Raw genomic sequence first — 20,868 nt, forward strand, 5'->3', positions numbered from 1 at the left:
CCCCAAAGAGAGGGATATATCCACGATACATATCCAGAAATTGAATATCGATAAATACCCATATCCTGATATTTTGTACTATGCACACGTGCATGTGTGCATTAAATTTGGAAGTGTGTTAATTTGGAACGGAGACGGAACCACGATTCAATATATGGGGGTGCAAGAGTATATGCAACTATGTAATTGAACTAGGAGACGCTGTAATAAAACTGAGTGAAAATCTTGGTGGGTGTGAATCATGTGGTCATTTTGCTAACAAATTATTAATGAAATACGGAGTTGTTTTTTCAAATTTTGGGGGGTTCCTTCTATGAACGTAACAAATTAAATGCAATTTGCATTCGTAGGCTGTAGATCTTGCTCAACGAGCATGTATGAAAACTAGTAGTTCAAATCTTCAAAGATTGTCGTTAAATCATGCCAAATGTGGCCATTCCAACCTACCTATAATTATAGTTAGTAGCTCGTAAAGCAACTCAAAGACACAGCTAGAGCATGATGTGAATCTAATAATAATTGTAATAACAATAATAACAAAAGATCGAGAGGAAATTAGCATGATGAGACACCTTTAATCTGTGGCCTCACCAAGTCACCATAGCTTGTCCAAACCTTTTCATCTCAAAAGTTGTAACAAAATCGGTGCAATTCCAAGTTTATTTTATCATGAGATTTATATTAATGAAAAACGAAAAAGAAAAAGAAAGGTGCGGTAACAGGCTTGGAGAATGTATATGAACTGTATTAGAACTTTACAAAAAAAAATTAGGTTCTAATTTACAAATCTAAAAATAAGTTCTATGGTGTCTTCCAAGATGAGTTGTCAGCCAAGGGAGGTTTTCATTCATACATAAATAGCAAAGTTGAGTCCATGTGGGTTGCTATTTTGGACTTGGTTGGCGGTGTTGGTAGTTTTTCAGTTATCTTTATGTTGTAAGAGCATTCCTAACGCATAGCGACTTTTGATGAGGCAGCTTGTTTTTTTTTAATCGGGTTAAAAGAGGTGATATATAATATATAATAGGACCAAATATTACATAAAACCTGACATTTTCTCTTTAAAGGGAGACATTTGATAGCAGCTTGTTACTTCCACATATGCGCCACAGAGGACTATTTCTCCTCATACCTAGCTATCAGGGATTTCAATGCAGAGGTGACTTTAACCTTCGGATGGATTCCGTCTAAATATAAAAACCGAAAAAATATCAAAAAAACGGCCGAACGGAATGAAACATTCTGTCCGAATTAAAAAAAAAAAAACAAGAAAAACATGTTTGGGAAAAAAAACAAGAAAAATTTCAAAAAAACACACGAGACGGAATAAATAAAACTACCCTTATTGTTACTGAGTCTGTAACTCACAACTCAGTAACAATCTCAGTAACAAGTGCTATCCTCATTGTTACTTAGCGAAAAACTACCCTCATTGTCACTTATGCATTGGGCCATTGTGTTTTGCTCAACAAAAGTGACAAATTGTTATTTCCCCTCATAATTGTGACTTATTGTATGGGCTTTCCCTAATGGGAGGCAACCTATATAGATAGCCTCCAAAGTCCAAACCCTTCTATTTTTGTTATTTTTTTTTTATTATAATTTTCGCTTACCTAGCAAAACAAAAAATAGGTTGCTATGTTGGCTCTTGGTTGATGAGTATAATGGAGTATACAGTGTACCAGTATACTTCAAGGTTTGTAGCATAATAGATGTCGAAAAAACAACCTACAAATAAAGTACCTTGTTTTTTCTATTTAGTTTTAGTTATTTTCTTGAGAATAGATCAGTAGCCTTATAATCATTTCCTTTGCCAAACTTTTTATGAACCGGAACATTCGATGATCCTTTAGTCTTGAAGTCGTTAATCCATCGGCAAATATATACTCAATACAAGATGTTTGGTCGAAATGCTTTGTTTTGGTTTATTACTTACGCAACGAGAAATGTTGAAGTTAAAGAAATGTTTATTTACACTCTAGAAATAACAACTTTTGCCCTGCCCATCTGGGAAGAAGCTGAGTACAATCCGTATTTCCATGTATTCGAATCCGGCCTCCTCTATTTTCTTTTAGTTTTACTTAATATAAATGCACAATGTGACATATAAGGAGATGTGTTACTGCTAATAGAGCATCTTGCTTCTATATATTATTTAGTAAGGATATAGCCTAAGGGAAACCTAAACCACTTGATATTGATACTGAGAGCATTTTTAGGTGAGGCACTATCTTAGCATCAAACACCAAATTTTTAATAATTTGATATCTTTTCATTTTCAAGAGAGTCAATTGTTGATGAAAACACAAAAACAAACACCACCAAAATTTGGTGTTTGTTTTTGTACTGTCCAGTTTTTTTAACACCGTATGGGCTTGGACTAGAGTGTGCGCTTCAGTCACGCGGTTTTGCGAAAACTGAGTAAGAGATTTGAAAAGAGAAAAAAGAAGAAAGTTGATATGCGATACATCACGCACGGACAAGGGCTTGGACTTCTAAGATGGATTTATGTGGCACAATTTTGCGAAAGCTGCGTGGGATATACGGTGCGGTTTATTCAAAACCACGTCGTTTGATATCAAATATTTGATATCGTTGATAAAGTTGGTTGGTGTTTTTTTGGTTTGGTTAAAATATTTGGTGTTTTTTTTTATTTCTCTCCTAAAGATGTTATGATGATCACATTGATAACTAAGTTGCGATAAATTACTCGACGTTGGTTAGGTTTTCGATAAAACAATCTTCTTATATATAATGGGAAAACTTGCCCCGTTTATTAGTCCCCGTATCCTCGATTTTAACCCAATCTTTTAAATCAAAAGGGTACCTGAAAGTTTCACCCAGGAAATTCTCGGACAGTTTTAAGTTGAAGGATATATTCGTCATTTAGAAGACACACTGTTTCGCCTCCTTTCCGAAAGAAAATATATTTAAAAAAAAAGGGAAACCGCTCCAACTCTGTAACTTCCCTATTCCCAAAATCCCCTCTCAGATACTCTCTCCATGATCTCTGTCCTAATATGAATTTGGGAGCGCTTTTAGCGCTTCATCAAATTATTCATGAACAGACAAACCACGGGTTTTACAATCAAAATAGAAAACGCCCGCTTTCTCATTACTGACCTTTTCTCTAGATGGCCATACCAGAGGCACTTTTCTATTTTGCATGTTGCAGTGTGTACTTGGTTCATTGAACTTTGTACTCAAAGGTACATTGCCTTCAATTCCTTTTTTTTTTTTTTTGTTTATCCCTTCCAATTTTCTATTTGTTCATTCATTTTCAATGTATTGTCTGGAAAAAAAAAATACTATCAACCTTTGATGTGTTCATCTGTTATGTGTTTTGATCTTTATAGATTATCCATAGGCAAAATTATTTTCATTTTTCTTTCGCTCAAAGTTATGAGTTGCATTGCTTTATACGGTTGGCTTTAACGCTTTAACGACTGCCTCAATAAAAAGTTGTTAAGCATCTGATAACTATCTTTGGGGCCTTTTACCTAGCGTCAAACTTTTTTTTTTATCAGCGTCAAACTCGTTCACTTAATTACATAGTTTCTCAATTTCATCCTGTTGTCTAAGTTTGACTCATCTAATCCCTATTAAACTATAAAATTAAGTAATAGCAGATAATTTGAAGATTGGTTTATGGTTTCCAAATCTAATAATAGGAATTGTTATACTAATGCATTTAATGGTTTCCAATTTTCGTCCTTGGTGATTATCCCGAGAGTTTAATGCATTATTTGTGTGAACCAGATTAGATGTGCATTCTTTGTTTCAGCATACTAATGGATTAATTGTCATACTATTGTTGCTTATGTTCTTCATTTTATAGTTGGTATTGTTAATTCTGTTACATGTCGCTCTGTTGTTTCCATTACATGTTTCACTTTATATTGTCACGCACGAGATTCTCACTTGATTTTTTCCAATGCATTTGATGGTATAATAATAATAGCACGTACTCTGTTCCTAATTTTCCGTTACGTGGAATTAAGCGTGTATTGCACTTTCATTGTTTTCCACTGTTCAGTTTGTTATTAAGTAGAGTTTGGGGGTTTAAGGTCGACCAGAAAGATGTTGATTTACAGATAAAAAAAATGTAAAATCTCTTTTCATTAGTATTTCTTAATTCATATTACTCTTGGATTTCTTTCTAAACATTTTATTAATTCATTTTAGTATTGTTATAGTTAATTTCAAACACAGGTTGGTTTAAGGAATGCTTCATTACAGTTTCACTTTCGAAAATGGGATTATGCCCCAATTTAAGGTGCTTTTTAGGTATTCAAATATCTAGATGCATCATACATGGGAAACACTACAATTTTGTCCAAATATACAACTCGATCTATTACTTAGTAAGGAAGTGCACCGCTTAGGTTGTTGCCTTTGACTTGACTTCACTTGGTATGCGTTCATATGAATTTCCCCGACTTCCAATTATATATTGTTTTATTCTACTGTTGACAACGTGTAATTAAATATGGAGTTTATAATATTACTACGAAGTGCCTATTTTATTTGTCTCTCAAAGCCAGTACAACTTAATTTGCCATTGATATGGATTTTTTTTCTCCATTTGCTTAGATGCTAAAGCAATAGAAAACATTTCGACTAATTGATTGAATAACAGGTTATATTCGTTTTACTTATTATTTTTTCCATTTTTAGTCTTTCCTGCTATAATCATTGTCTTAGGTATACATTTTGTGGATGGTACTATGAATTTTGTATTATATTATTGACTATACTATGTATTTTAGATTCATATCTCTTTCGATCTATTTTCATGAACAGTGGAAAGTGTAAATAACGTTGTCATTAATCTTGGTTTCATTATATTTCCTTCGTTATGATGGAAATTGAGTAGATCTTGAACGTAATGTGTTATTAATTGTTAATGAGCTTATTTGTGAATGAACCTTCACCCATTTTCTTTTGTTGAAGACATCCTCGATCTGCCAGTAACTAATTCATGGGTTGAGATGGGTTGAACAAATCCTTACTACTCAATCGATTATAGGAAGAATTAAGTTGAAGAGAAGATGCTTCTAAACCTACAATAAGAAGAAGTGGATTGATCGCTACTTCAACGGTTTTATACCCATTTCAAAACCAACAAGCAAACTATTAAGGTTATTGAATATTCATTCTCATCATGTATTCTATTCTCTTCCTATCATATGGTTTGTTTGCCAACTGATTATATTTATCGTGTTGATGCGACATGAACTTTTTAATTTCTAACAACTATGTCTATCCTGCACTACCACCTATCGACAAAAAGAGAATGCTAAGTAAATACCTTTTTGAGTTTCACACGCACCACTTTAGTAGAATCTCCACTTGGGTCTCTTTGAGGACCCAAGAATATACTTGAAATTTGGATAGGATAAAGTGTGTCGTTAGTAGGTGGCCTTTTGTATGCAATTCACATATTAGTTAATTAGTAGAATTGTTGGGCACGGGAAAGTTAGTGGCAATGATTTCCACATAAAAGATTACACACTACGATTTTATGCTTCATGATCACTATGCCAATGGTTTAGAATAACCTTCACTATTTCTCTGACCCATGGTTGAAGATTATCAACCACTGACATATTATTTTGAAAATATTTTGATTATCTTAGAATGTTATAATAACGCTTACCTTAGAATATTTTGAAAATCTTAGAATGTTATAATAACGCTTTACACGGGGCCTTCCTCTTGACAAAAGAACCTTCAATGGTCTGGTCTCACGCAAGAACTCCTAATGGCGGTGCCAACTATATTAGGCACGATCGGTTTTAGTTGTTAGAGCCTAACTCCTCTGGTCTCATCATTTGACAAGATGAGTTCAGATTGAGGAGATTGTTTGAGTCTCGCCCCGTGAAGGGCAAGCCCAGATTCTAAAAAAAGAGGCACTTTGAAACAAGAAACGCCCACTCGACTCCGTCAGTACACTTTGCTTTCCACTCTTTGTACTAACCCATAAGTCCAAACACCCATAAGTGCAAACACCCTTTTAGATCCCTATTCCCTTTCCTCCCTACAAACTAAAAGGCATCTTGTCGATTATGTACTTGACACTCAAAAACGTTTTCCAATCGACACACCACCACGGCGAAAAGTTAATCATGACCCGAGCCAGTTGCAAATGTTTCTCCTAAAGGTAGTGTATATGAAGCCCTTTGTTGGTGTCTTTATTTGACGTTATGATCTCAGTTACACCAAGTCACCAACTGAAATGGAAATGAGAATGTAATGTACCGCATCACACATTTCAATTGCTATTGAGAAAGAAAGCAAATATTTGACATAGAAGTTCAAAGATGCTTGCGAGATGGAACCGATAGTGCACCCTGGATGTGGAGACAATTAGTCCCTGGACTCACATGATGGAGGTACTGCATGGGTTTGGGCCTGCTGCTAATCGCTTCTGGAGGCTTATAAAATGCTTTTGAAGGTATTTCATTGGTGACCATTCCTTGTTAGAGGGGTTAATCATGAATATAATGATATCAAGTGTTAATGCCTCTATTCTACGAGTCGCTATCGTGCAAATTTAAGTAGGACTAATCCTACAAGCATCTTTTTGACATAATGCAATTGGGAGTTTAGGAGTCGTTATTTTGCTAAGTAACCCACGATGTCCGATGAAATTGCAAATAAACGTCTTGAGTGATTTTCATTCGACATGGTTGTCGATATCTTTGATGGTTTTTGAATGTTATAGGGTATGTTTTTAATTATAATTGACACAATACTACAATAGTAGATTAGTAGATGAATAATCTCGATTATATAGGCCTCTGTTCCCTGGTTGTAGTCCATCCCCGTTACAACCATTTATTTTTTAGTTATTTAGATAAAGCGGGGATTCTGCTTTTATAAAGTAACCCTTTGGGAGATTGCAAACATTGAGATTACTATTCTCCTTCTTGGTCCCGCTTTGATGGTCGACAATTAAGTTCCCCTACATTATGATCTTGAAGTAAAGCAACCATGGATAGGAATGTAGGTAAAGGACTTTGGTTAGTTATAATCGATTCACGGCTAATATTTTTTGTTCTTTTGCTCTCGACTATATCATCATTTCTCTCCATAAGCCACCACACACATTGGGCCTTTACGGTGCCAACTCCCAAAAGGTTTGTACTTTGTAGGGATGAGTAGAAAATCTCCCCTGAAAGGCTGAAAGTCACTGGTGGGGGAAGGAAGCCATTCCTGCTCACAACATACTCTCGTGCTTTGCTTGACCACTTGCAAGGGAATAATAGACAATTTCAAAGTTCTTAAGACCAACCAAAAACGTCATCAAGAACATAGACAAACATCAAAGAGAATGGATAAAGAAGGTATGCTATGAAGCATGTCCAAACTGGAAACTTGGTCCGCAAAGCTACCAATGAAACCCATTATGAGGACCAATATGCTAAGCATGGTCAAAGGAACTTCGATCTAGATTTGTAAGGTGTAGATAACTTGAAGTCAAACGATCTGCATTATTGCCACGGGGGATGGAAGCTTTTGTTAATCTCAAATGCCTTGATCTCCAACATACAAAACCGAAAAGAAATTGCCACCGGATTAATATCGGTTACCATTACTCCAATAGTTCTGACTTTCTTGTGTGGATGATGTACATATTTATGGAGAAGAAATTGGAACCAACTTTGTTGATGAATTGCTGAGTCTAACATACTTGGAAAATCTTTCCATCAGTTTCTGTTACTTGGCTGAATTCACTAGATATGTCAGATCTGTCAAGTTTAAAGGCTAAAACAATTTCATTTTTTATGTAGAAAATTTAAACAAAGTTTTCCAACCATTTAAGAAGAGGAGGTGTATTTATGTGCAACCCGATAAATTATGCCCACTTTTGCAGCTCCACCAAACAAAATATTAAAAAAATCTATATACTCAAACATTTTGCAACGCTTCTGCTGGTTAGGTGAGATTTGTTTGGCATTCTTAATCGTGAAACCAATGGATTTGACTGATAATTTCAAATGCAATAAGGTAAAAGTGGTTCTTATGATTCATCATATACATCTTTTACAATGTACATCCAAAAAATATGAATTTATTACAAACAAACAACTATTAACATTTTTTCAGGACTTTGATTTACTATAATCTAATGAATTTGTTCAGTTTAATGCACAATTTCAAGAACCAAGTTATAACAGCGGCAGCATCAAGGTTGATTCGAGTCATTTATTCTCATTCCCCATATTTTATATATTAAGTTTTTTTTAATTAAATAGTTCCTTTCACAAGTACTAAAAAATTGATAATTAAAAATAGGCAGCTAGATACCTTTCCAAATAAAAATTTTTCAGCACATGAAAAGACAAAAATGCAGGTGACTAAAGACGAAGCTGGTCAAGCTGCAGTTGAGAAAAACAATTAGCGTCTCCAAATTCAGATCCAAAATAATAATGTTGTGAATTATTGTACTTACAATTATCATATTATTTTGTCATATTGAATTCTATATGAATAAATCAACTATATGACTTACACATGCAACATAAATGCCCATTTACTAAGAGTTCCTTCAACACAATGAAACCATTCAAGCCGTAAAGAAAGCATAACCTCTCTCACTATCGTTCCAATCTCTGTAACTCCCATAAAAAACTTAGGGTCTCTTATCACGAGTTAAAGTTCGTATAAATTAGTTTATAGCGGAGAGTTTTGCGATAGTGGAGGGCATTTCAAAAGTGGTGGAACTGGGATGTAAACATATCTGGGTGGAATCCGACTCTACTGCGGCTGTGAAATCTTTTCAAAATGATCGTGTACATTGGCGATTCGAAAGACTTGGGACAAAGTAAAAGGGCTCATGGAATGGATCATTGTGACTAACACTTGGCGTGAGGTTAACTTTGGTGCGGACATCCGCTCCAAAGAAGCTGACACATTTGGCAAAGGGAGAGAAGAAGTGGTGGGATGGCGGGCCTCATTAGTGCATAGAATTGAGGATATGAACACCACGCATCTATAGATTTGTAAGCTGAGCTTTGAGATAGTGATTGACTATCAATCATATCTATTCTTTGTACTTCGAAAATTTTCTTTTTAATACAATTACCCTTAGCAAAAAAAAATCTAGATTGTTTATCTTTATTTGTTCTGTGTGATGATTGTTTTGTTTTCAACATCTTTAAGTTGTATATAAAAGCCACATATTGGTTGAGTATTATTTGTTTATTTATTTTTTGCTTTTGAGATAGTTATGTAGGAAATCATAATATAGAACATAAACAATAGAAAAAAATCTATCGTTTACTTCTTTGTTGAAGCCCGAAACCTGCAAAAAAAAATGCATTTGGAATTAAGTGCTAATAACATTTTCAGAATGGAGAATTCTTATAACTTACAGTTAATATACTCATATGAATCCAACAATGTTCTCACTCACATATAAATGCTCAACAAGATTTATTTACAACATGGCAGAGCAACAAAAATCGAATCAAACAAAGAACACAACTAGAGTATTGATTTTTTTTTTTCCTTATTAATGTGTTTTGTCATACTTCCACCTGTATTAATCTAAAACATATTACATATTGATTTTCTTCACCCCAATTTTTCCACCTAGCACGTGCAACGCACGTGCCCGTTTACTAGTATTGATTAATGAAAATACATTTCAAGCAAGTTATTATAGGCCTTCAACTAGAATCCAAAATTTTATCCAATTACAACTCTTTTTCTAATCATTTTGATGTGAAATTTGGAAATCAATTTAATATGATTTTGTTTTGGTAATCACCTTAATGAAATTTATTATGAAATTAATTATGAATGCATTTCCTTAATTAAATTTTATTTTGGTATGTTTCTAATTTGATTTTCCTTTAGCAATTTAGGTAGCGAACAAGTCAGAAAAGGAATGTGAATTTAATGCATTATTATGTACCTTGGCCTATTTAACTCCGCCATTTCCTTTCATTTTGTCATAGTACGTCTTAGGCTGAGTTTTTCTTTCAGTATACTATTAGTATAACTGGAGATTTTCTTCTTATAAGGGTTTTTATTTCTATTGGTTAAGCCTTAGTTTTGTTTTTCAGTTGAGTTCGGTGTCGACTGTTGACCAATTTAGTTTTCTTCCTTTGGTAAATGTGTTTATACAAGGTTTTGAGGGCACTGTTTTTCTTCTACTATAGATGCAGAATGAGGTTTCTAACATTGATTTGTGAATGGGATATGAACCTAATACTGGTGGTTTGTTTCCCTGCAAATTCAATTTGGAAAACACTGTAAGGTTTTATTTTCTGTATTTTGTTTTTTATATGTACCAATTTATATCTGATTAATCTGGTTTCTTGATAAGTTGATAATGGTTGTTTTATCATTTATCTTGCAGGGTTGTTATGGTTATAATGATTTATCCTCTCAAGAATATAAGGTAATTTATTTTGTAAACGGAACATTGTTTACCTGGCAGGGTCTTTTGGAATTCTTGTTTGATGAGCAAAGTTTCTCATTTTCTTTCCACTCAAGTCTCCAACATGGAATTCATGAGTTTGTTTCCGAGACCCCTGCATTTTTTTTGCCTGCGACCCGCCCCTAGCTTATTTACTTTTTCTTTGTTTGTGTTTTATACTGAACCAAAGCAGTTTTAGAACAGTCGTGTATTAATTGAGTTACATCTAAAGAAACTCTACAGTAACGTCGTTTGTGCTTTTTAAGGCTGAATCCAATGGTCTGTCACTCTCTATCTCTATCCCTCAAAATAACAATGTTATACGGATAGAGAGTAGGTTTGGGTGAACCAATGGTTTGAACAATCCTAAGCCACTTGAACTAGTGCAGTTTGAAACCCACTTTTTTTCACACCAGTTCGACCAGCGCAGAATGAAAACAAAAAAAAAAACCATCCTACGCCACTTCAAATGGCTCTGTATGAAATTGTATTTTATATTCCACGCCACTTCAAGTGGCACCATTTGGGTTTTTACAAACCACACTATTTCAACTCGCGTAGAATGCACTCTCTATTCCTCAATAATACTCTCTATATATGGAGAGTTATATAAAGTAGGGAAAAAAACCACCGCCACTCCCTCTGCTTTTGAGGGAATGGGGAGCCATTGCACCTAGCCTAAGCAATCAGTGGACTAAAGAAAGTCTTTTGGGGTCCAATGCAGGGATTGCGGAGATGCATACTTATGATTTGGCTTCTCTAACCTATGGGGGCAGGCACCACTTCACCATCAACTACCCGGTATGTACATTTCAAGAATCTTTCCTCCCATTTTAGTTATCTTTCACTCGCTCATCAAGGGATTTGAGGTGGTGTCAAGTGAACTCCAGGGTGTAGGAAAAATTTCTTACACCAGCTGTTTGCAGTGAGTCTGATCAAGTTTGTCACTCTTATCTCAAGGTTTGGAGGTGACATCACACATTGTTTGTATCTTGCGCTCGGAACCATTTTTTGCTGTCCGTCGCAAACCTTCAGCAAAGCGTATCAAGCTCTCCTTATAGTTATCCCTTCCCTCCTTAGGTGAAGTGTGAAAACTACAGAAAAGGTTGTGAAATTTCTGAGCTTCTTTTGTGTTGCTATTATCTCGGGATTTGGGGGTGGAATCATACGTTGCTGAATCTTCCGGTCAACAACCATTTTTGCTGTTGGAACAGTTCTACATATTCTACCCATATATTGCATCTAGCTGCAATTAACTGCATATTTTTGTCTATAGACATTGTAACACGAGAACAATAATTAATGAAATATTATATTCAATTTCTCTTCTCTTATGTTTTTGCAATGTATCCTTCTTCTATTAAGTACTGATGATTTTCGATCTCCATATGCTGGTATGCTTCCGATGAGGTCTGACCTCAATTTCCGCTTGCAGTTATAATTAAGGTGAATATAACACAATGCATTCCGTGCGGCAAGCGAAAACATATCCCTTAATTATGACATAATCATCGAGATATTTAATTAATAGACTCCCAGCTGAGCGTGCACTTTCTCTGATTAGTCCTAGTCCATATTTTGTTGAGATGCACGTAAGCACCTAAAATTATTGCTTTCCAATATTACAGTTCCTTTAATTTTATGAATCCACATGCAAAGTCCATGTGAATTTTTATTATGAAAAGGCTAAGCAAGTTGCCACCAAAAGCGACAAAGTTGATTTACGCTATGGCCGCATTCCGGGAGTATGCTTCGCTTTAATTCATAGTTCCTGCAACGGGATTCTTTTGATAATAAGTTTGCAACCTATTACAGCTATACTTGTATGGAATCCTGTTACTCAATAAAATTTATTGTGGCAACTACTACCTGTGGTCTGTGGAAACTGCTACACCGCATGTGGGTAACAACAATGAAATGCTCAGCTAAAAGAGCTGAGCATGTATCTCTCTAGCGCAAACTGAGGCAGAAAAGTTCTTCAAAGATGATAACATCTGTGACAAATTCAATCGAATACACATATCTTTACCCCAAAAATAATCCAATACACAGAAAATGTAATACTGTATAATGGTAAATCCTGATACATAAATTTATACAGAAGAGAAGTTATGGCTCTCGCCAAAAATGGTAATACTGTATAACGTACATATATAGTCATATAGACAGAAAATGTCACAAAGTTAACCTTTACAAGCTAGCTACCTTCTACATTTTTTAACGGATGTAAGAAGACCCAAGAGAGTTCAATCACCAATATCGGCAATTAAGTATGCTAAGAAAGCCCTCTGCTCCTTTCTGAGATGGTGTAGACATAGGCGCGAAACAACTGCTCCCGAAATCGTTCTAAATCCAACTTGACATTCTGCCCATCCAGATAGATTTTCTTGGTAAATTGCCACCCGTTTGCATTTATACTGTCTGGATCATTAAGTATAGGGTCATCACTATTATACTTGTTGTATAAAGAACTCTCCTTCGGAAGGATTTTGTATCCAATGTACTTGAGCCCAAACTTCCTCGAGGGCTCACCGTAGTAAGTTTCTGCAGCCCAATCTGTGCCAAGGGGTATAATTTGGATTAAAACAGAACTGGGTCTCATGAAGAGGAAATGCGTCATGGCTGCACCATGGACTCCAACCATGGCATCAGTAGAATTGAGAACCCGATATATCTTGGCCAGCTCAGTTGTTCTATCTGTCTTCAACACCATCACTGTGAATCCAATTTTCTCTGCTAAATGCACTAACAAATGTTGATCAATTATTGCTCTTGATCCACCTCGGGATAAGATGACCAGTTTCAGTTTCGGCTTCTTATTCTTTTGTATTTTGCTAGTTCTGTTTCTTCATCTTCTTCCAGTGCAGATAATGTTGGTGATGAAGACAATAGCGCCTTTTCTTTCTCCTTTCGAATCCATCCTTGTATTCTATGCCAATATGCTTTGTCTAGAACGTTGTGGAAATCACTAATACTCTTGTTTCCTTGCACTAACGAAGAATCAATGGCAAGCTCGTCATGGATTTTGAGACCAACAATTACCTCAGGGAAGCAATGTGTTCTTTTGTCATTACTGAAGTCGATCACATGGTAATTGGATAGGCGGGATAAGACATCACCGTACCTACCATCATAACTTCACGATCGACAAAGTAAGAAAGAAGTCCTGAACAATGTAGGATAAGGTACTAGCAAAGAGAAGAGGAAAAAAATAAGAGCCCATTTCTTTTATTAAATTAATGACCTATCATACATGAATAATTCAAAACAGGTAAGAAGTATCATAACAATAACAAAACAGCACCTGTTTAGTGGAAAACATGGCACACACATCTTGAAGGGGTTTGCCTGAGCAAATACAAGAGCTCATGAAAATGGCGGTCAAAGAGTTTGACAAAAATTCATACAGACTCCTAATGACCAAGGAATACTAGATAACCTAGTATTTTCGGATTATCCAAAACATAATTACCTGTTTAGGCTCATCAATCTCGGATAGTAATTCCAAATTAGTAGAAATAAGGCTACTAACCTACTAGCATGTTATACAAGGACTTCAGTTTTCTTTGAGTAGTGAAATAAAAAGATCTGAGGGCCCCTAACGCTGCTAATGACTTGCTCTCAAAAGGCAAGGATAGAGAAATCAAACTTCACCCGGACTGCCATCTCAAACAATCCAAAGAATGTGAAACCCTTCAGACCAATTGTATAGGACCTATTGATGACATGTGAAGTCGAGGCAAAAAGGGTCGCAGTATTGTGAAGGGAGAGCACATTGCAAACAGATCAAGTCCGCTGGAAACATAACTGCCAAGAACTGTCGAGAACTGCCATATAGGGAGTGGGACAGGTGGAGAGCTAGAGGGCGAGGGATGGAGGAGAGATGAACGAACCTGATGAGAGGAGGAGTTGGAGAAAAGGGAGAGTATAAAAAGAGGAGAAGAGAGGGAGAGAAAGAAAAAAGAAAAAGATCAAAAGGAGAGAGATTGTAATTTTTTGAGTATACACCAATCCATATTTGTCGACTCTAAAAGCATCTCTAGGTGGTGGTAACATACTCTTCATATTTGAAGAATGCGAATGAAGAAGTTGGTCGCAAATTCGATTACCAAAAAACAACCCACGCGACATTAGCACTGTCGCGCGACAGTTGTAATGTCGCCCATGTATAATTTGAAAACAACCCACGCGACATTAGGAGTGGCGCGCAAGTAAAAAAAAAACCCTACGCGACATTAGGAGTGGCGCGCGACAGTGCAACTGGCGCGTGTGGTGCTGGTCAAAGTCAAAAAAGTTGTGGGGCGACATTTGCAATGGCGCGCGACATTACCAGTGTCGCACCGCATCCGCATCCAAATTGCCAAATTTGCGAACAAGAATCTTGAACAAGCGGTGATGCGACCCGCGATCGTCCACCTAGAGTTGGAATTCGGAAATTCGGCGCATTTCTTCAAATTTGAAGAATGCGACCACAAATCGTCCACCTAGAGATGCTCTAATAGAACAATTCTATACTAGAATAACCGCATAACAGCGGGTGGGTGGACGAGAAAGGAGATAGGAGATGAGAGGGTGAAAATTTGAGAGGAGAGAATGAAGATGAGTAAATATTAAAAGAGGAGGAGGGAGAGAGAGAGGGTCAAAGGTGGGTGGACTAAGTGACATTTTTCCCCTATTGTAAAGTCGATGCAAGAGTTTGCATGACTCATAGATTAATTAACAAACAAGTTGAATAAAAAAAAATAAATAAAACAAATAAATAATAATAATAATAATAACACTATTAATTAATGAGTAACAACCTATAAATTTTGTCTTTAGTTTGTATAACTTCAATCTAAAACATAGATGAACCATAATTCAATGTTTGGGTCTGCTAGAGCTAGAGGTGCTAAAGTAGAACTTTAATAAAAAATTTAGGGTGCTTATTGTTACATTTAGGACATTTTTATAGTTAATTACTAAAGTATTAATAGAGTTTATCCCAGATCTGTTGGAGCTCTGATGGCACCCCATGCAACCCTCGGTTCCACCTAGGGCTGTCAATGGGTTTCAGTAACCCGATAACCGATCCGAACCAAACCGATAAAAAATAGTTTGGATTTTGATAATTTTGTTTGTCCTCTATGGACCTGAAATCGAACCGAACCGATAAGATGACATTTTAGTAATATTTATGATTAATTTTGTATATGTTTATCAATTGTGTGGTTGAAATTAATTGATTTAATTTAGGATTGAATTGATTTTATAGTTTTCGGTTCGAGTCGGTTTAGTTTCGGGTTGCAATATATCTTATCGATTCGGTTCGGTTTCAGAGGAGAAATAATATTATCGGTTCGGTTCGGTTTCGGGTTCCCAATTTTCTTATCGGTTCAGGTTCGGATTTTTCAGAACCCGACCCAAACCGATCCATTGACAGCCCTAGTTTCACCTATGTTCTAAAGAGATCATTTTCGAATTTGAAAAGCTCGAAGGAACATATAAATTTTATATACATACGTATCTCGGTTAAATTTAAGAACGGATCTACAAGATACGTGTAGTGTGCGTTAATACGAGTTTGGAAAAGCAAGAATGCACACTCACTCGTTATCCATAATTAATTAACATGCATGCCCATCGAGTGTGCATGATAATTAAATCACCAAAAATGGGGTAGGTCAAATTGCAACTATTAATTTGGGTGGGGAGCTTGTTTAGTTAAGTTGGTATGTAACCCTAAAATAAGTTGTAGTTAAATCTTACCACATCTTACCTTTCAACTACATAGCAATCGAACCTACTCCATGCAATCCACTCCTCAACCTAAAATTAGTCTCCCTAAAGCATATGATGTGACCCTCATTCACAGGGGCGGAGCCAAGGGTGTGCAAGGGTGGGCAAATGCGACACCTCGAACTTTCCCCAAAACCATTTATGTATGCGTTGGTTTCCCTTTTTCTAAAGATGTAAAACTTTGTTATGATGCTATCCAAATCTATTACACCAAGAGTGTGTTATTTTTTTCTATCACTTGATTTAATTAAGATTTACTAATTGAGTTGGGCCTTCACTAATTTGAGAGCACTGATCAAAACTTGAAAGAAAAAGAAAAATTCTCTTCTTCTTCTTCGTTAGTTGTTTTTTTCAAGAAAACCCCTACTTAAAAACTTGTGCCCCCTCAAAGTGTGGTTAATGTCATTGATTCATTGAAAAACTCTAATCTCTCATAAGTTCTCTATACAACTGTTGAGAGAGTATTTTAAGCCTTGCCCATTGTCAAGAATCGACTTTGGAATCATATAGAAGATGAGTGTGTGAATAATTGTCTAGTAACATATATTGAGATCGAATGAAATATTTAAAAGCATTGATTCTGTGGCGATTATGCAATGGTTTTAGAAAATGGATGCTCGTTGTGGACACTTCTAATTTTTTTTGTTTGATTTCGAGTTTTTCAAAAACTTTCTTTTTTGGATAATTAATATACACATGTTTGAAATTTTTGCTTTTTGGTGTTAAGAATTTTGAGTTGTTTTTTTAATGAATTGCATATTAATTTGTCCACCCTGAACTAAAATCCTGGCCGCTCACCTTAGTTAACGACTCACCGGTCAATAGTCTAATAGCCTAGTATGTACTCCGATCCTACTTTATGGTTTGTAAGTCTGATATAATCTTGTCCATAACTTTTCGTTTTCAAAGTTTTAAGGAAACAAGCTAAGGTGCAATATAAAAATATTTAAATTGTAGCATAATAGGATGTTCATCAAGAATAACCTATAACGCTTTTCTATGTAATTTGAATATATGTAGCAATTTTTTATTTTATTTTGCTGTTTTTATTTTTTAGATTGGTAAGCCTATTTTAAATGAGATTAGTAACTCAGATGTTAGCGAGGTTCGAACCCCAAATCTCTGGTATCATCACCCAAAAGTTTTACCAACGTAACTAAACTAGCTAACACCTGCATATCTAGTGATTTTCTTTAGAGGAGGTCAGTAGCTTTTAGATCGAATCTTTTGCCAAGGTTTTCTTGTCGTGGAATTATATGGTCTTAATTGTAATCATTGGCCCCTCACTCCCTTGGCAAAAATAAATTGAACGAAAAATTAGGTAAGCAATGAGAAATGATAAAGAAGTATGATTCTACGATCAATATTAGAATTAAAAGTTAAATACATCAACCCTGCATTTGGTCGTCTCTTTGTATGAACGATGAAAGTCGCAAACGTCCTTTAGACTCTAGAAACAACAGCTTTGCCCCGCCTCCCCGAGGGGCATCACTTTTAATTTTTTAGTTGTCCGTAAAAGGATTATTTTTGGGGGAATTGTTAGAATATTTTAGACAATTTCATTTCTCATGAACTTGATTAGGAGAAATGATAATCATGCATCCTTCCCTTTTAGTTTATTAGTTGTCCGTAAACGAATTGTTATGGGGGAATTGTTGGAATATTTTAGACAATTTCATTTCTCCTAACCGAGAAATGATAATCATCCTCTCCTTTTATTTTCTTAGTTGTTCGTAAATGGATTATTATGGGGAAATTGTCTGAATAAGAATTTACTTGAATATTTTGAGGTGATCATTTTTCCATATTAGCAAGTTATACCACTTTAACTAGAATCCGGAATTTCATCAAATCATGTTAATTTTGATGATCACCTCAAAATATTCAAGGATCACCTTACTAATCATTGTGATGTAAAAATATGGAACTTAATTTAATGTGTTTAATTGCGATTTGGTTTCGTATTTCTTTTGGTAAGATTTATTTTTGTTACACAGTTTCTAGGCTGTCAATTTTAATTATGTAGCAATTTAGGTAATGAACAATCCGGGAAGGGAATTCGAATTTAATGCCTTAAAGTCTATTTAAGTCCGTCTTTTCCTTCATTTTATCATAGTTTTCTTGCATTTTTTTCTTTGAAGGGTGTCTCTTTTCCTGTTAGCTAGTTAATTACATGTTGGTTTTGTTTTCGAGTCTCGGTGCAAAATGAGATTACTAAAATTGATTTGTAAAACTGATATCAATGAACTTAATTTGGTGGCTTGTTTCCCGAATCTAAATGGGAAGAAACAGTAAGGTCTCTTTTGTTTATTTGTTTTTATATTTATACCATTTTTTTTTTTGATGGCCTCTTGATAATTGACATTTTTTTTTAAAATTTTTGCAGGGCTTGTTATAATGATTTATCCTCTCAACCGGGTTTTATTTTTCAATATCGTTCACGGTGTCAACTCCAACAAAAGTGTTGCAAGTAACCCTCAGTGTCTAAACCAACCTACATACTAGGTGTTTATTTGCCAATATTTTTCTATAACATGTTGAATCCACTTTCAACATATTCTTTCGGTCTTTCCTCTGTATGTCACAATATAGTAGCTCTTGTTGAAGACGTCAAAAACATCGAGGTTGGGCTTATTCCCATCCTAGATTATGAGGTGATGGTTAGCCGCAGCGCGCAACCTTAATTAAAGGCAGAGGCAAGGCAAAGGTCAATCATCTAGTACAATGTTTAAGAAGTTTTAATTAGCAATATTTTATCGTGCTTAAATTGATTTTGTGTGTGTTGTTGTTGTTGTTTTGCAGCCGTGATAATGTGGTGGAATCAAAACAAGAAAGGAGACTGCCATGCATCCTGTTGAGATCAACGAATTGCATTGTTTGTGATGGTATCTAGACTCTGTTTTATGATGAAAGACCAGCAAAAAAACTTACCGGAAAGCATTTAAATTGTCAATAACAATTCCGAGCGACATGTACAACAACTAATCCTACAGAAACATTCCGAGCGACATATACCACAACCCACTTCCCTGCATAAATTTTGCTGTTGATAAGAGCCCAAAACTGTAGTTTTAACCCTTTAATAATCATACTGTTAGACCAATTATGTGAATAATAAGTAAGAGTTAATACTGATTACGTGTTTTTATGCATTTCAGGCTTCAAAGTCCATTATGTCGAAAATGTGCCACTTTTAGCGAGATAAAGGAGCAAATAAATCGCCGAGAACTTCCGAAGACCATATCTTTAGACTCGGACCTCGAATTGGGCCTACCTTATGTCAAAACGACCGGCTCGAAAAGAGCTTTCCAATGGTCCAAGTCTTGGCCCAATCAGAGGAGCAGAAGTGGATGAAACATCTGTCGAAGCCAACTGCACCAAGAAGAGCCCATTTTGGACTAAAGAAATTGGGTTTTGGGCCGATTTTCCGCCCAAAACATGGCTCCAAGCCCATGCACGATTTTTGGATCCGAAGTATAAAACAAAAGCTTGACTCTTTGTTAATGACAGTTAGGTTAGGAAGCTAATGTTAATGGAGTTTAGGGTTAGAAAAAGATAGATCTAGATTAGTTTTTAGATCTAGATCTAGTTTTGAGTTTTATCCCATTAATTAATTAGTTTTCATACCTTGTTTTAATATAGATTATTGAATCATTGTTACTTTTCATTAGATTAATAAAGTTAGTTGTTTTTGATAATCTAGCTTCATTTTCCATTAAACATCTATTGCAATTCATTGATTTAGTATTTGTCACTATTAGTTTAAATCAATTATTGCATGAAAGAGTTTCAAATTGAGTTTAAATAAATAAAGTTCAAATCTTTATATTATGTCTTGTTTAGATTCAATTGTTGGGAATGGTAGAATAGAAAATTCACATCAAATCATTACTCTCACCATTGTTCCTTTTGGGTTTGAGTAGTTGAATTCTATTTAGTCTTGATAGATTGAGAGTGGAACGAAATCCTTACTCGTTGTATTGCATGATTATGTTTTGAGAGTAAGAAGAATTGATTTAAACGTAAGAACGGTAGGATTACGTATTAGTGTTCTTGTAGTATTAATATTTAGGATTCTATGTTTTTTTACGGTTATCAAATGGCGCCGCTGCCATCTTAATCTCGTTCAAGACAAGAATTCAATTGCTTGAATCCAAGGGCAATCCCCCATTCTCTACCCACCCACCCTTTTAATTTTTCATTCTTGTTTCTTGAATTTTTCGAACCGCTTTGTTTTTCAGGCATAGGGGCTGCGGATTCACAGAGAAAAACACTGCGGTGAAGGTATTTCTAAATTTTCAAAAATTCTGAAAATTTTCATACATAATATTTAATGTGTTGTTGATTTACTGGAATATTTTCAGATTTTTCAAAGTTGGTTTACCTTGTGAAAAAATACGATCTTTACAGTGCTGCATTTCAGTTTTCACACCGTATGTTCTTGAAAAACAGACGAGTAAGGTTACTTAGGGAGTTCTAAAAATTCTATAATTTTTACAGGAGTATCTATCCTAAGTCAGTAGTTTGTAGTAAAAATTTGATGAGTTTTTGATTTGTTTTGACCTCCTAAATAGTAGAGTGTTTCCAGTGTGTTTCTGCAGTGTTGCAAACACTTAATATCTGGAACACCAGCCAATAAGGAGAGGTTGTAGAACTCC

The 20,868-nt window shown here is 35.3% G+C and overlaps 1 long non-coding RNA gene and 1 pseudogene across 1 annotated transcript; one reads left to right on the forward strand and one right to left on the reverse strand.

The window, feature by feature from the left end:
* The first annotated feature begins 9,940 nt into the window (after positions 1-9,940).
* LOC147485314 (uncharacterized) lies at positions 9,941-11,234 on the forward strand. The gene is made up of 3 exons (XR_015200819.1): positions 9,941-10,265; positions 10,373-10,414; positions 11,157-11,234. It is a non-coding gene; the product is annotated as an uncharacterized LOC147485314 (long non-coding RNA).
* Positions 11,235-12,477: 1,243 nt separating this feature from the next.
* Positions 12,478-13,918, reverse strand: LOC147485315 (xylan glycosyltransferase MUCI21 pseudogene; annotated as a pseudogene).
* Between the last annotated feature and the right edge of the window lie 6,950 nt (positions 13,919-20,868).

The sequence above is a fragment of the Coptis chinensis genome, chromosome 7, assembly GCF_015680905.1.
Source record: "Coptis chinensis isolate HL-2020 chromosome 7, ASM1568090v1, whole genome shotgun sequence".
NCBI classification, from domain to species: Eukaryota; Viridiplantae; Streptophyta; class Magnoliopsida; order Ranunculales; family Ranunculaceae; genus Coptis; species Coptis chinensis.